Source organism: Arctopsyche grandis, chromosome 11 (assembly GCF_051622035.1).
Source record: "Arctopsyche grandis isolate Sample6627 chromosome 11, ASM5162203v2, whole genome shotgun sequence".
Taxonomy (NCBI): domain Eukaryota; kingdom Metazoa; phylum Arthropoda; class Insecta; order Trichoptera; family Hydropsychidae; genus Arctopsyche; species Arctopsyche grandis.
Genome location: NC_135365.1, coordinates 18,730,655 through 18,743,026, shown reverse-complemented (window position 1 = coordinate 18,743,026; position 12,372 = coordinate 18,730,655). Strand labels below are relative to the sequence as shown.

General features: G+C 26.9%; 1 protein-coding gene across 10 annotated transcripts in view; it reads left to right on the top strand.

Moving 5' to 3' along the window:
* Positions 1-12,372, top strand: part of LOC143919269 (uncharacterized) — a 494,191-nt gene that overhangs the window by 125,979 nt on the left and 355,840 nt on the right. The window lies entirely within an intron of this gene.

Sequence of the window (12,372 nt, the reverse complement as noted above, 5' to 3'; positions counted from 1 at the left end):
TAGGCACTTTAAAAATGACAGGCACATGCTTCGTTCATTGCTTTCATTACGAAATATATTTTTAACGGATAAATACATACATACGTACCTTCGACAGTAATGATGGAAAAATTTAATGCGATAATAAAAGTGGTTTATTTCATATATGGATATAAATCTATGAATTATTCGGAAGCTATTCAAGATGTAAGCAAATTAAGAAAATTATATTCGTGTTGTTTATTTTGTGTATTGATAGCATTGACGATACAAGAGTTGCGATATATGTTTACATATCCAAATTTGCGTAATTACATTCTCATGGTTACGATAAGCGAAAATTTTCTGTGTATAATGTCTATTTTTATGGAAATGTGCAGCAATAATGAACGACAAACTAAAGTATTGTCAAGTTTAAAGATTATAGACGTTTCGTTTAAATTGAACGACAAACATAAAGCAGAAATACGGCTAAAGACGAATCTCATGTATGCTTCTTATATTATTTTGACTACAATAAAGGAATGTTTCGATGTGTATACGTGGAGAGCAAGTTGGGTACAAATATTTTGGACGTTCAAGATGAAGTTTTTCGAATTGACTATGTTGAAATTTTTGGCAGACGCAAATTTGCACGTGTGGTATTTGCACAAGCTAAACAATCATTTGAGAGGTATGTTGATTTCAACAAGATTGGATACTAGACAGTGTTATACTTTGACCAATTGGAGATTATTGCCAAAGGACCGCGGGGGATGGTCAAATACTAATAATATCAATTTGCGAGATGTACCAGTCGCTTACAGTAGTTTGTGTGATAGTTTTTCAATTATTTCGAAAAGCTTTGGCATTGTGGTGAGTATTAATATTTTTTACAAAATAAATTCGATGTTATTTGATTTTATTGCCGAATGTACGATAATTATTTTAGTTGTTGATCTTATGTGGAACATCTTTGAGCAATATCGTATGTATGGCAAATATGATGATTTTCGATGTCACAGTTGATGTAAGATAATTCAAAACTAAATGAGACATAAAAATTGTAAATTTTAAAAATTAAAAGTTTTATTGAATAAGTAATGATTAAATAGTAGAACAATCAGCAAAATGTTAATTTTAATTGTTTTGAATGTGAATTGTTCAAATACTTATTAATAAATATTATAAAAACGTCAAAAATATAAAATAAATAACAATTCCAGACTTTGGAGAAGACGATTTCCATATGGATATGGTGTTTTTACTATGTGATTTATATTTCAATTATTTCTGTATTGAATGAAGGAACTAAAGCAGAAATAGATTGGATGAAAGCACTCATAGGGAAATTTTCAATAGGATCTAATGGTAACAAAAAAATAAGATATATAATAATATATAAATACGTACATATGTATAAGATATATGGAGGCCATTGCGATAAATGCTAGATAGGTATTTTAGGTGATTTTGATTAACATGATTAACATGGACATGCTCGCCTAGCAGTCATTTCGATAGCCTCGGATAGATCTTTTGGTAAAATTGTTTAAAAATGCTGCTCTAGCTAGTATTAAATTTTAAATGAGCTAAATTATAGCATTATACATTATAAAATTTTCTTTCATTATTGTTTTATAGATAATAAAAAAAATCAGGATATCACAAAATTAATGCGGTTGGTGCAGCGACAAAATCTGGATGTCAAAATATTTGGAACGATTTCTTTAAATTTTACAGAAATACATGGATTTGTTGCACTTATATCCACATATATTATAATTACGTATCAAATGAACACTAAATTGAAACATTAGTGTTTCGTTATTGTTTTAAAAGATCTTCACAATATTTAATATATGTATATCTATATAATATACCTTCTAGCAAAGAGTAACTTTCGCATTTGACATTAAAAAATAATTCAAATAATACATAATATTTTTTAATTGAATTACTGTATAAACAAAACAATATTTATTTTTAATTAGTATTGTCGATGTCTCAACATAATTGTATACACTGAAACATTACATTATAAGTTTCCAATTATAGAATGTCAATTTGACATACGACTCTGAAGAGTATAATAAAATTAATTTGTCACAATGATAAAAGTGCTAATATTAAACAAGTTATATTTTATATTTGGTTACAAAACGCCTATTGTAGATCAAAATGGAGACTTTCATTTTAAAAACGCTAAATTTAAATTTTATCCTATTTTGTTGGCTATATTTATAGTCATGGGAGAAATTGTAGAAAAATTTCAAGAAACCTTTTTATTCACGACAATTTACAAGCTCATGTATTTGGCATTGAATATTTGTGAAACAATGTCACCAGTTGTGTCAATTATTATCGATTCTTATACACGCTACAAACCCAAGTTAATACTATATGACAATTTTAATGTAATGAAACGTTTACTATTTCCAAACTATAACAAGAATATCAGGAACGAAATAAATTATGTACTAAAAATACACATATTTTGCATCGTTTTCAGTATTGTAATGAACGCATATCACAGTATGATTTGGGGCCCACATCTGTATCACATTTTTCAATCAATAAAATCATTGAGCACAGACTTAATGTTGATACAAACATGTTTTGAAATATATTTGTGTATTTTTTACCATCAAAATTTTAACTCAACTTTGAGAAGCAACAAATATATTAATTTGGATGTCATTACGAAAAAAGTTGTAGATTTTGATGAGTTATTTTATATTAGGGAAGAAACTGGCGATAAGAATATTTTGAAATTATTTGACATTGTTAAGGGGTATGAAAAACTAATAGAAAACGTGAAAATTATCAGCGATCGATTTCGAACAATGGTAATTTTTTTTTCTTTTTTGATTTAAATAATAGTTATTATGATTATTAATTCTTTTTAATATTTTAGTTTATTAACCTAATGGTAGCATCTCTTTTTTCATTCACAATAATATCGAATTATCTATTATTTGATGGTTATAAAAAAGTCATCCATTTTGTAAGTATTAAATAATTATATAATATAAATTTATAGATGTCAGAATGAAATATTGATCATTTTTAGAATAATTGGAAATATATCACTCTATTTATATGGAGTTTTAAATATATATTATACACCTTGGTGCCGATACTGTTAGGAGAAATGCTGAGAAAAGAAGCCACACAAACAAATATTATTATCTCTAAAATCATTATAAACATTCCAAGTATGTATTTAAATGAATGTAATTTAAAAATCGTAAATATTTTATTGAATTTCTGTTTTTCGGTAAGGTAATGAAAACAATAAATTTTTGAAGCAAAGCAGAATAATAACAAAGAACAATATGGGAATAGTATTAGGACATTCATCATGTCTAGACTTATCATTTTTGTATTATTTGATTGGAACTATAGTGTCTTATAGTATTATTTTAATGCAATTTTCACAAAATTTACAATAGGCAGCATTTCACGTTGGCATGAATTGGAAAAAAAATTAATGGATATATTCTTTACATTAAAAGTCGCAGTTTGTATGTCAGAAAATTTGAAGTGTAAATTTAACGAAATTTAAATTGATTAAAAAATGAGATCAAAACGTCAATTATAATTGACTTCAGACACCAAGCTTTATTTTAAATTTATTATTTCATTAAATTCTAATAACGCTTCTATTGTGATAATTGACGTTCAATTTACACCTATTTATATACATATTTTATGCATGAAATACATGTTTGTTTGCATTTTTATGAGTTACAAAATGATTTTTTGAATGAAAATGATTTATTATAAAACAATAACACAAATATTTTTATACTTTGGGTATAAAACGCCACAGATAATAAATGGTTATTTTACTAATCCGTGTAAGAGAAGTGGATTTAATCCAATATCAGTGGTAATGATTTTAGTGATTGGCGAAATTGTTCATTACAAGAAAAATTTCATTTATCGACATTTTGCGATAAATTAACATGTATGCTCAGCATTTGTGAGATGATTTCGTATTCTTATATGTATATATGTACATTTAGAAAATAAATTAATAATGTATGATTATTTTAATAAAATAAAAAGACGTTCAATCCATTATAAAAATGATAAAAATTCAATAAAAAGTTTTTTAAAAATTCACATAACTTTCATAATACTAAATTTATTAGTGAACATATATGTATTTTATAACACAATGGTTTGGAAAACAATTCTGTATTCAATGTTGTATGGTGTAAAATCACTATGCACTGATTTAATCTTATTGTAAATATGTTTTGAAAGATATTTATGCTTTGATTACTATCAAAAATTAAATACAAAGTGAAGACCAAAAAAAATTTATACAAAGCAACGATTTAGAATAATGGTAATAGGAATACGGTAAGTGATTCATTTCTGAATATTGATTTATTCAAAATTTCCAGTATTTTATTACAATTTTGGTATCTTTGTGCACGTTTGCGTTAATTCCATGTTTAATATTATTAGAAGAATATAAAACACAGATCAAGTAAAAATATAATTTTCAGCTGTATATTAAAACAAAACAATGTATAGATGTGAAGATTTATAATCTTAATTTTTTTGAAAAGGCAACGATTGGGAAAATTTCAAGAAGTTATTTTGGAATGATGATTCAAGAGTGACTCTGGGGTCCTCACGAAATTTGCATTTGACTTTTTCCTATGCTATGATTGGAATTAACTTCATCACCAAGTCTAGATTTGGCTTTTTTATATCACATGATGACGACATCATTTTACAGCGATTTTCATAAAAATAATAAATATAAACAAAGCATACAATTTTTTTTTTTATGTGTAAGCCAATATGTTGGCAAGACGCTTTCACCACTGCAGTGTAGAGGTAAAGATACATACATTCATGTATTTCTGTACGAGTCTATCCATTGGAGAATTTTGGACAGAAAGAAGGAAGACGATGAGGGTACAATACAAAGACTGCTACCATGTTCTCTTCAGGCTACCAAAGGAATGCTGTAGACAGAGAAATTATATAATAATAGAAGAGGCTTTAGGCGTTATATTGTTGTCAAGTGACGATTGTCCACAGACATTCCTAAATAATTTTAGCATCAGTCGTATTTGAAGCGTGGTGGTCGACGTATGTCCGATAAAAACTTATCTGGGCATAAACAACATGGGATACCTTTTTATAAGTAAATTGATCATTTAAGTAACATATTATTCAATTAACATCGTATATGAAAGCGTCATGGTGACAGCTAGCATTCGGCAATAGCATACGCATACAATACTGCGTAGTTATGGAAAAGGTACGCGTGTTATTGAAACAAGAAATGTATTTTCCCTCTGTTCCCGTTTCTCGATGTGTTTCGATAGGTACATGTTTCAGTTTCAAATAATACTTAATAATCAAATTAAATTACAGTAATGATAATTTGGTCGGAAAAAAGCAGGCGGCGAACACATTTGAAATAATTCAATTGTGTTTGTTTTACCCTAACAACGCAGGTGGCGACGCGAAAACATTTGAAATTATTGGGTTGCAGTGCCACTCATTCCTGTTTTCCCGTTCCCGTTTTTGCGAGATTTTTTTTTACAGAAACCATCTTGGGCATATACACAATAACTCATGTAAGTTTCATCACAATCGGCTGAATGGTATAGGAACGCATACGTGACAGACAGACATTGATTATATATATATATATATATATATATATATATATATATATATATATATATATATATATATATATATATAGATATAGATAACTAGTGGTTTTACCCGACTTCGCTCGGTATTTGTAATGTAAACAGCTTAAAAATGGCAAAACAATCTGATAGTAAACATTCATTTGTTTCTTTTTATTTAATAAAAAATAATAATTTAAAAAAATACTATACAACGATATCGATATCATCGTCATAGAAATTTTGATTTGTTTTCGATGTTCCCCAAAAAACCTTGCATACAAAGCCCCTTTATACATAGATATTATTATTATCTTATTATTTGAATTAACTATAGGTATATTTATTTATGTGGACGATAGGGATTTCACTATTCCTCCTATCGTCTGAAATAAAAAAAATATCATTATACATGAGAAACGGACGTTTTTGTTATGAGTAGTACTTGGAGTCTGGAGAGGGGGGAGAACCTGTAGTAATGGTTGTTCGACCCCCCACTCCATGTCATTCAGGTAAACATGGTAAACAATTTGTAAATATGGTTTCAACAAGACAGGGCTATAGCCATACAGCCAGAGCTTCACTGCTTGTAGTTCGAGCGTTATTCCCTAATCAGATAATTTCACGCTTCGGTGATATCCCCTGGCCTACCAGTCACCTGATTTTTATTTTTGCACACATTTTATTTTAAAGCAGATATATACGAAGGTAAATCACGCACACTGGAAGAATCGAAGACCGCAATACATAATCAATGAAGAAACACTGAGAAAAGTGGAGAGGAATTTCCTAAAACGAGTGTTTGTAAAAACGGTCATCATTTGAGTGATATAATTTTCTCCACATAGACATTTATAAATGGCATACTTTTATCTTTTTACTTTATCTATGTACGTAGTAACAATAGATGAAGTTTTGTGATCATGCGAAAATTCTAACTCGAGATTTTGACTGATTCGAACTGATCACGTTCGATTACTGATCACGTTTTCATGATCTAGTTTATATCAATAAATAATTTTTACGTAAAAAAAATGATGGAGTGCTGTTTTATTTATAATCATACGTTTCCCATGGAACACCTGAAAAATTCGGACGTGACCAACCCCAGTCTCCGTGACGGGCCGGAATGTGAAATTACCGAAAACGCAAATATCGGAAGGCAAAGATCTTAAGTCGAAAGTTTAAAAAAAAAAGGGTGCATGGTAAACGGCACATTCCGGCCCGTGAGGTAGACCCGACCAACCCATGACTTTGTATTTGAGGAATATGTATAATATAAGTTTCAGAAAAAAAATTCGAGAATGACGCACACATAACGGTTATGTGAATGTTCTTGTTTGAGCGCTAATGTAGAGAAATTCGCACATTTTGCATTTTCAGTAGGACAAAAGTTCAACTTTGTTTGTCGGATTTTGTTAAATATTTTTTTATTTCTTAATTAATTGTGAACCACCCGATTATTCCGAAAACTTTCTATGAGTGCGTATTTTTCGTAAAATAATAGGTTTTGTAAACTAAACATAACCTCTAAGCCTTTCTATCAATTATCCATTTATGTATCTTTATCTATTAACAGCTTCTTAAAGGTTGTTTAATCGATGTTTTTAAAATTGAGGTGATCATTGTATTAAATTTTGTATAAAATTTCAATATTTTTTAGGACTTGTCGGTTTTTTTGGCTAAATTTGCGATATTAGAAATCCAGTTTTTTCGATTTGGTAACCTGGTTTCAAATGTTAAAATCAATACACAATTTTTCTTTTATTATCTAATTACAAACTTGGATGTTTTGACTTGAAATCACCTTGGTTACAAATTAAATAGTCAGAGAAGTTAATCAGACCGACACTCTTAAAAGAACCATAGAGGAATCGATATACAGGTGTCTTGAGGAACCTCAAGAACGAATAAAAAATCACAAACCAGTCAAAATATCAAGGTCGAATTTTCGCATGTTCGCAAAACTTCATCTATTGTTATTACATACACAAAAATTTTAATAATTTAATTATGATTAAGTAAAAATTTATCAATAATGTAGAAACTTTTTATTGGAATTAATCTAATGAAAGCAATTTTACAAAGTGCAAAATTTTTCAAATAAGGTTAACATATTTTTAAAAGCTTTTATTTAGTATATGTACTATATGTATCTAAATTACAAAATAATTTAATATGGAACACATTAAATTATCAAAATCATCCTTTAACTTTGGATCGAAATTATTATACTCGTAAATGTTCATCGATTATTCAGCTTAGTAATGTCATCACTTAGTGTTGTGCTAATAGTCAAATTAATATTACTTAATTCTATGGTATTGTACATATATGTATAGTTGGAGTAATATTAAAATTGTGTACTAAAAAAAAATGAAAGCTATAAGTTATTTTCTCCAAATCATTTCATATTATTACAATTTGTTCGGTTTTCAAGGCGTCGATTATTCAAAAAATGTTCTGACTATAAGCAAATATAAGAAAATCTATAGTTTTGCCATAATTATAGTATTACTATTCGGTTTAAGCGAAGACATCATATATACATTAATGCTTCACATAGATGAAATACAGATACATTTTATGATCGTTTATTCGTTTGAATTTTTAACTGCTTTATCAGCAATAAAAACTGAATTCAATATTAATATATGTCATAGAATTGCGATTTATGAAAATATTAATAAAATGGATAAATGGTTGGGAATTGATTCGCAATACAAACACGTGATTTTAAAGAAAATTGTAAGATTAAATTGTCTCTTGATTATTTTCTCAATATACTGGATTGGAACAGATATTTATATTTGGAACTACAATTGGAAAGAATGTATCGTGTTTGTTAGGAAAATATGTATAGAATTATTTACTATAAACTTCATATCGACATTATGGATTATTATTTCGCGATTGCGACAGTTAAATGAACGATTGAAGAATATTTTTAAATATCAATCGACTAAAATGCGATCAGTGTCAAAAATAATAAACAGTGAAAACGATGTAGACATATATATTTTAATGAAATCGTATGATACGCTTGCAGATAATACGAAAATACTAATCAGTAATTTTGGTTTAACAGTAAGTAATAATTAAAATATAGCATTGAGTAGATATAATGTAAAGACATACATATGTATGTAGTTCAAATAGTATGATAATGCAGATCTAGTTATAGAGAAAAAAAAATCAATCTTAATTAATACTTATTTCTTTGGTAAATATTTTAGTTTTTATTGATTTATTTTACATCAATGATTACATCACTTATAGCTTTGAAAATTATGCTGATACAAGGAAAATATGGATTCGATTATGTGAGTTTTATATTTATTCTAATTAGATAAAAAAAAACAATCAGTACAAAATATTATTGAATGTAGACAATACCCCAAACACTATCGATGATTATGTGGAGCATTGACTATGTAGCCCAAATGGTTTTATCGATATTCGCATACGAGATAATAAAGCAGGAAGCTGATAGAACAACTAGAATTCTGCTAAAAGGCACAATGAGTGGATCTACCGGTAATCACAGCCCTCAATTAACAGATAAACATATTTAGCCATGAACTCAATTTAATTTATTTCAGAAAAAACACTTGGAAGAGCTTTGGTAAAATTTATAAAGTTGACGACTAGTCGCAATATGAATTGCAGCATAAAAAATTGCGTTCCGATGGATGTAACTTTGATAAGTTCGACGACAAGTTTGTTACTATCATACATTTTCGTAGTGATCCAAATGGTATAAATGAATGCCACGGACTTGCATTGTGTAAACATTTATATAAAATAAAATGAATAAAATATGTTGAAATTACATTAAAATCGTAATTGATTAAATCGAACCATCAACATCATCCAAATGCGCAAATACACAATATTATTTAATATTTATGAAGACGTTGCTGATATTGTTGATTAAAATTCTACAAAAAGAAATTAGTTTTATTGCATGTGCTGATTATATTAATATATATTTTTGATATCACACTTTCTCTTCTTATTACGTGATTTTCCAGTTATTAAATACATACAAACTTTTATGGTATATATTTTTTCAAATATGACCTGCAATATAAAAAAATTAACTTCAAAAAGTTTAACTCATAAATTAAAATTAAATTTTATAAATATACATATATAGTTATGAATTAAAACAATTAAATCGTATGAGATATATATGAATCATAAGATTTAATTTTATGATACATATTTATCATACGATTTAATTGTTTTCCAAATGGTATAATTATAAATTTAATTTGAATACGTAAAAATGTATATGCATTATCGTTGATCGTATTGTAATTTTATAAAAATGTTTATTATCAATGACAATATTCATATATTATTCAATCATATTGAATTACCTTATTCAATTACTATGATTGCTTTCTATATATCACTATTTGAAGAATACAGCTATAGGTAATTTTACATTCTGATATAGCTGACGTGTAACGCATAACAAATAATGTCAAAATTGATAATAAAAATTATAATTAAGATTATATGTATCATTAACAATTGGTTTGGAATATCTGTTGTAAATTTAGAGAATGGTGAAAAGCGTCTAATGACAAGATTTAAAAAAATGCATATTTCATTTTTGATTATAGTATTTTTGTCTTACGAATGTTATGTATTATTCAGTTACGAAGTACCTTTAGCACGAAAAGATCTAACATTCAATGTGTTAAACTTGATTGTGCGTAATAAAATTGATATAATGTGTTGTATATATTGTTGGATGTCAGAATTATTTTATGTATCACAAAAGTTTACTTGGTATAAGACTTTGAGAAATATAGACGAATTGCTTTGCATAAATTTAGATGAAGAGCAAAAAAAATTAACAAGCAATTATTTAAAAACATACATTCTTTATGGAATGTACAAAGTCTTTAATATAATTTATGATTGTTTTGTGTTGAAAGAAATCTGCGGAAAAAATTATGCATCATTAAAATATACCATAGTCGAATTGTTAATTATGAAATATGCAGTCGAAAATCACATGTGTCTGAAAAGGCTGGTTATTTTGCGCGAAAAAATTATATTTTTGTACCTAGGAGATAATGACAGCAATATAAAATATATCAGCTTCAAAAAATCATTTGGTATCGTTGAGTTGAGTGATAAAAGAAAACGTAAGAATGATGATAAATGTTGCAAAATAGACGGTGAAAATATATTAATGTCCTATGATAAAATAGCCGAAAATGTTAACATTATTGAAAAATGTTACGGAATTTGTGTAAGACCCATATATGCATCTAAAAAAAATAAGCCACATATCTTAAAAATATATATTAATAAAAATTATTATGTATTACAGTTTTTGATATTTTTCTTAGGCACAGCTGTGTCATGTATGACGATAATTTTTGTTATGTTAATTCAATCAAAACTCGACAAGGTAATAGTACAATTTTAATATCTATATAATAAATGGAAATGAAATTGAATTTTGTATGTATCAATATTTTTGTTTGTTACAGGAAGTCAATAGATACCTTATCAATGGATTAATATTTTTAAGATTCACGCGTTATTTTATATTTTCATTGATAATTACGAAATCCTGTGAAACATTGCATGCGGAATCATGTCATCTAAAAAATACCTCAATGAAGATTTTAATTTCACAAAAATTAGGTATTTATTTTTTACTTGATATGAAATAAATGTTGAAGACCTGAATCGTTACTGAACCCTTAATTTCAGATAGAAAAGAAGAGTATGATATCCTTAAATTCATAGAACTATGTGAAAGTCGGGATTTGCAATTTAAAGTCAGGAATATGTTCACTGTGAATTTTGAGCTGTTATCTACCCTTATTGGAGTCACCATAACGTGGATAATAATTGTTACACAATTTAATTAATATCACATCTATTTTATAAAAGTATAATTTATTTGCAATTGATGCATATTACGTCGAATCATATTATAAATCACATATATAGATATATGTAAGTAGTATGCACTTAAATAGATAGTTATTTAACTCTTTCGAATAAATCTAGGAATTAAAATCTAATTTGTTGGTTTCTTCAAGAAATTTTGTATAACATGATATGAAAAAAGTTTCATATCAAACATCATAAATAAAATCACCTGAAATGAGAAAATTGATCGATTTAATGTACATATATTTTAATAATTATATTAAAAAAAATAAAAACAATTACCTTTACATAAAGAATGCAAACAAAAGATACAATATTTCAAACCAAAATATGAACTGAAAAAATAGAATTTTTTTAAATGAATTATGTAATAACATAACTCTATGATATAAAAAATCAAAACTGAAGTTTATTAAAAAATAATTAAATGATAATTAAAAAATGCTAGGAAAATTAATAAAAACATTTTTTTGTAAAATTTATTTAAATGTAATTATTGCTACATTGAATTAATTATATGAATACATAAAGTATGTAAAAACTATAATACTATCATAAACATTAGTGTAAAAAGTCTCATCAAAAGTTTAAAAAATATTAAAAGCTACATTATTTTTTTATTAGTCGATTAAAAACATTTGAATACAAGAATAATACTGATCAATCACTTATAACTAATAAAGTTTAATTTTCAGTTATGCAAACACAATTTAATAATATAATGAACACGTGTAATACTAAAGTCGCCGTTACACGAGAAGTCACATTGAACAATGTAAATGTTTGTCGAAAAAATTGTAAAAATTGGTACATA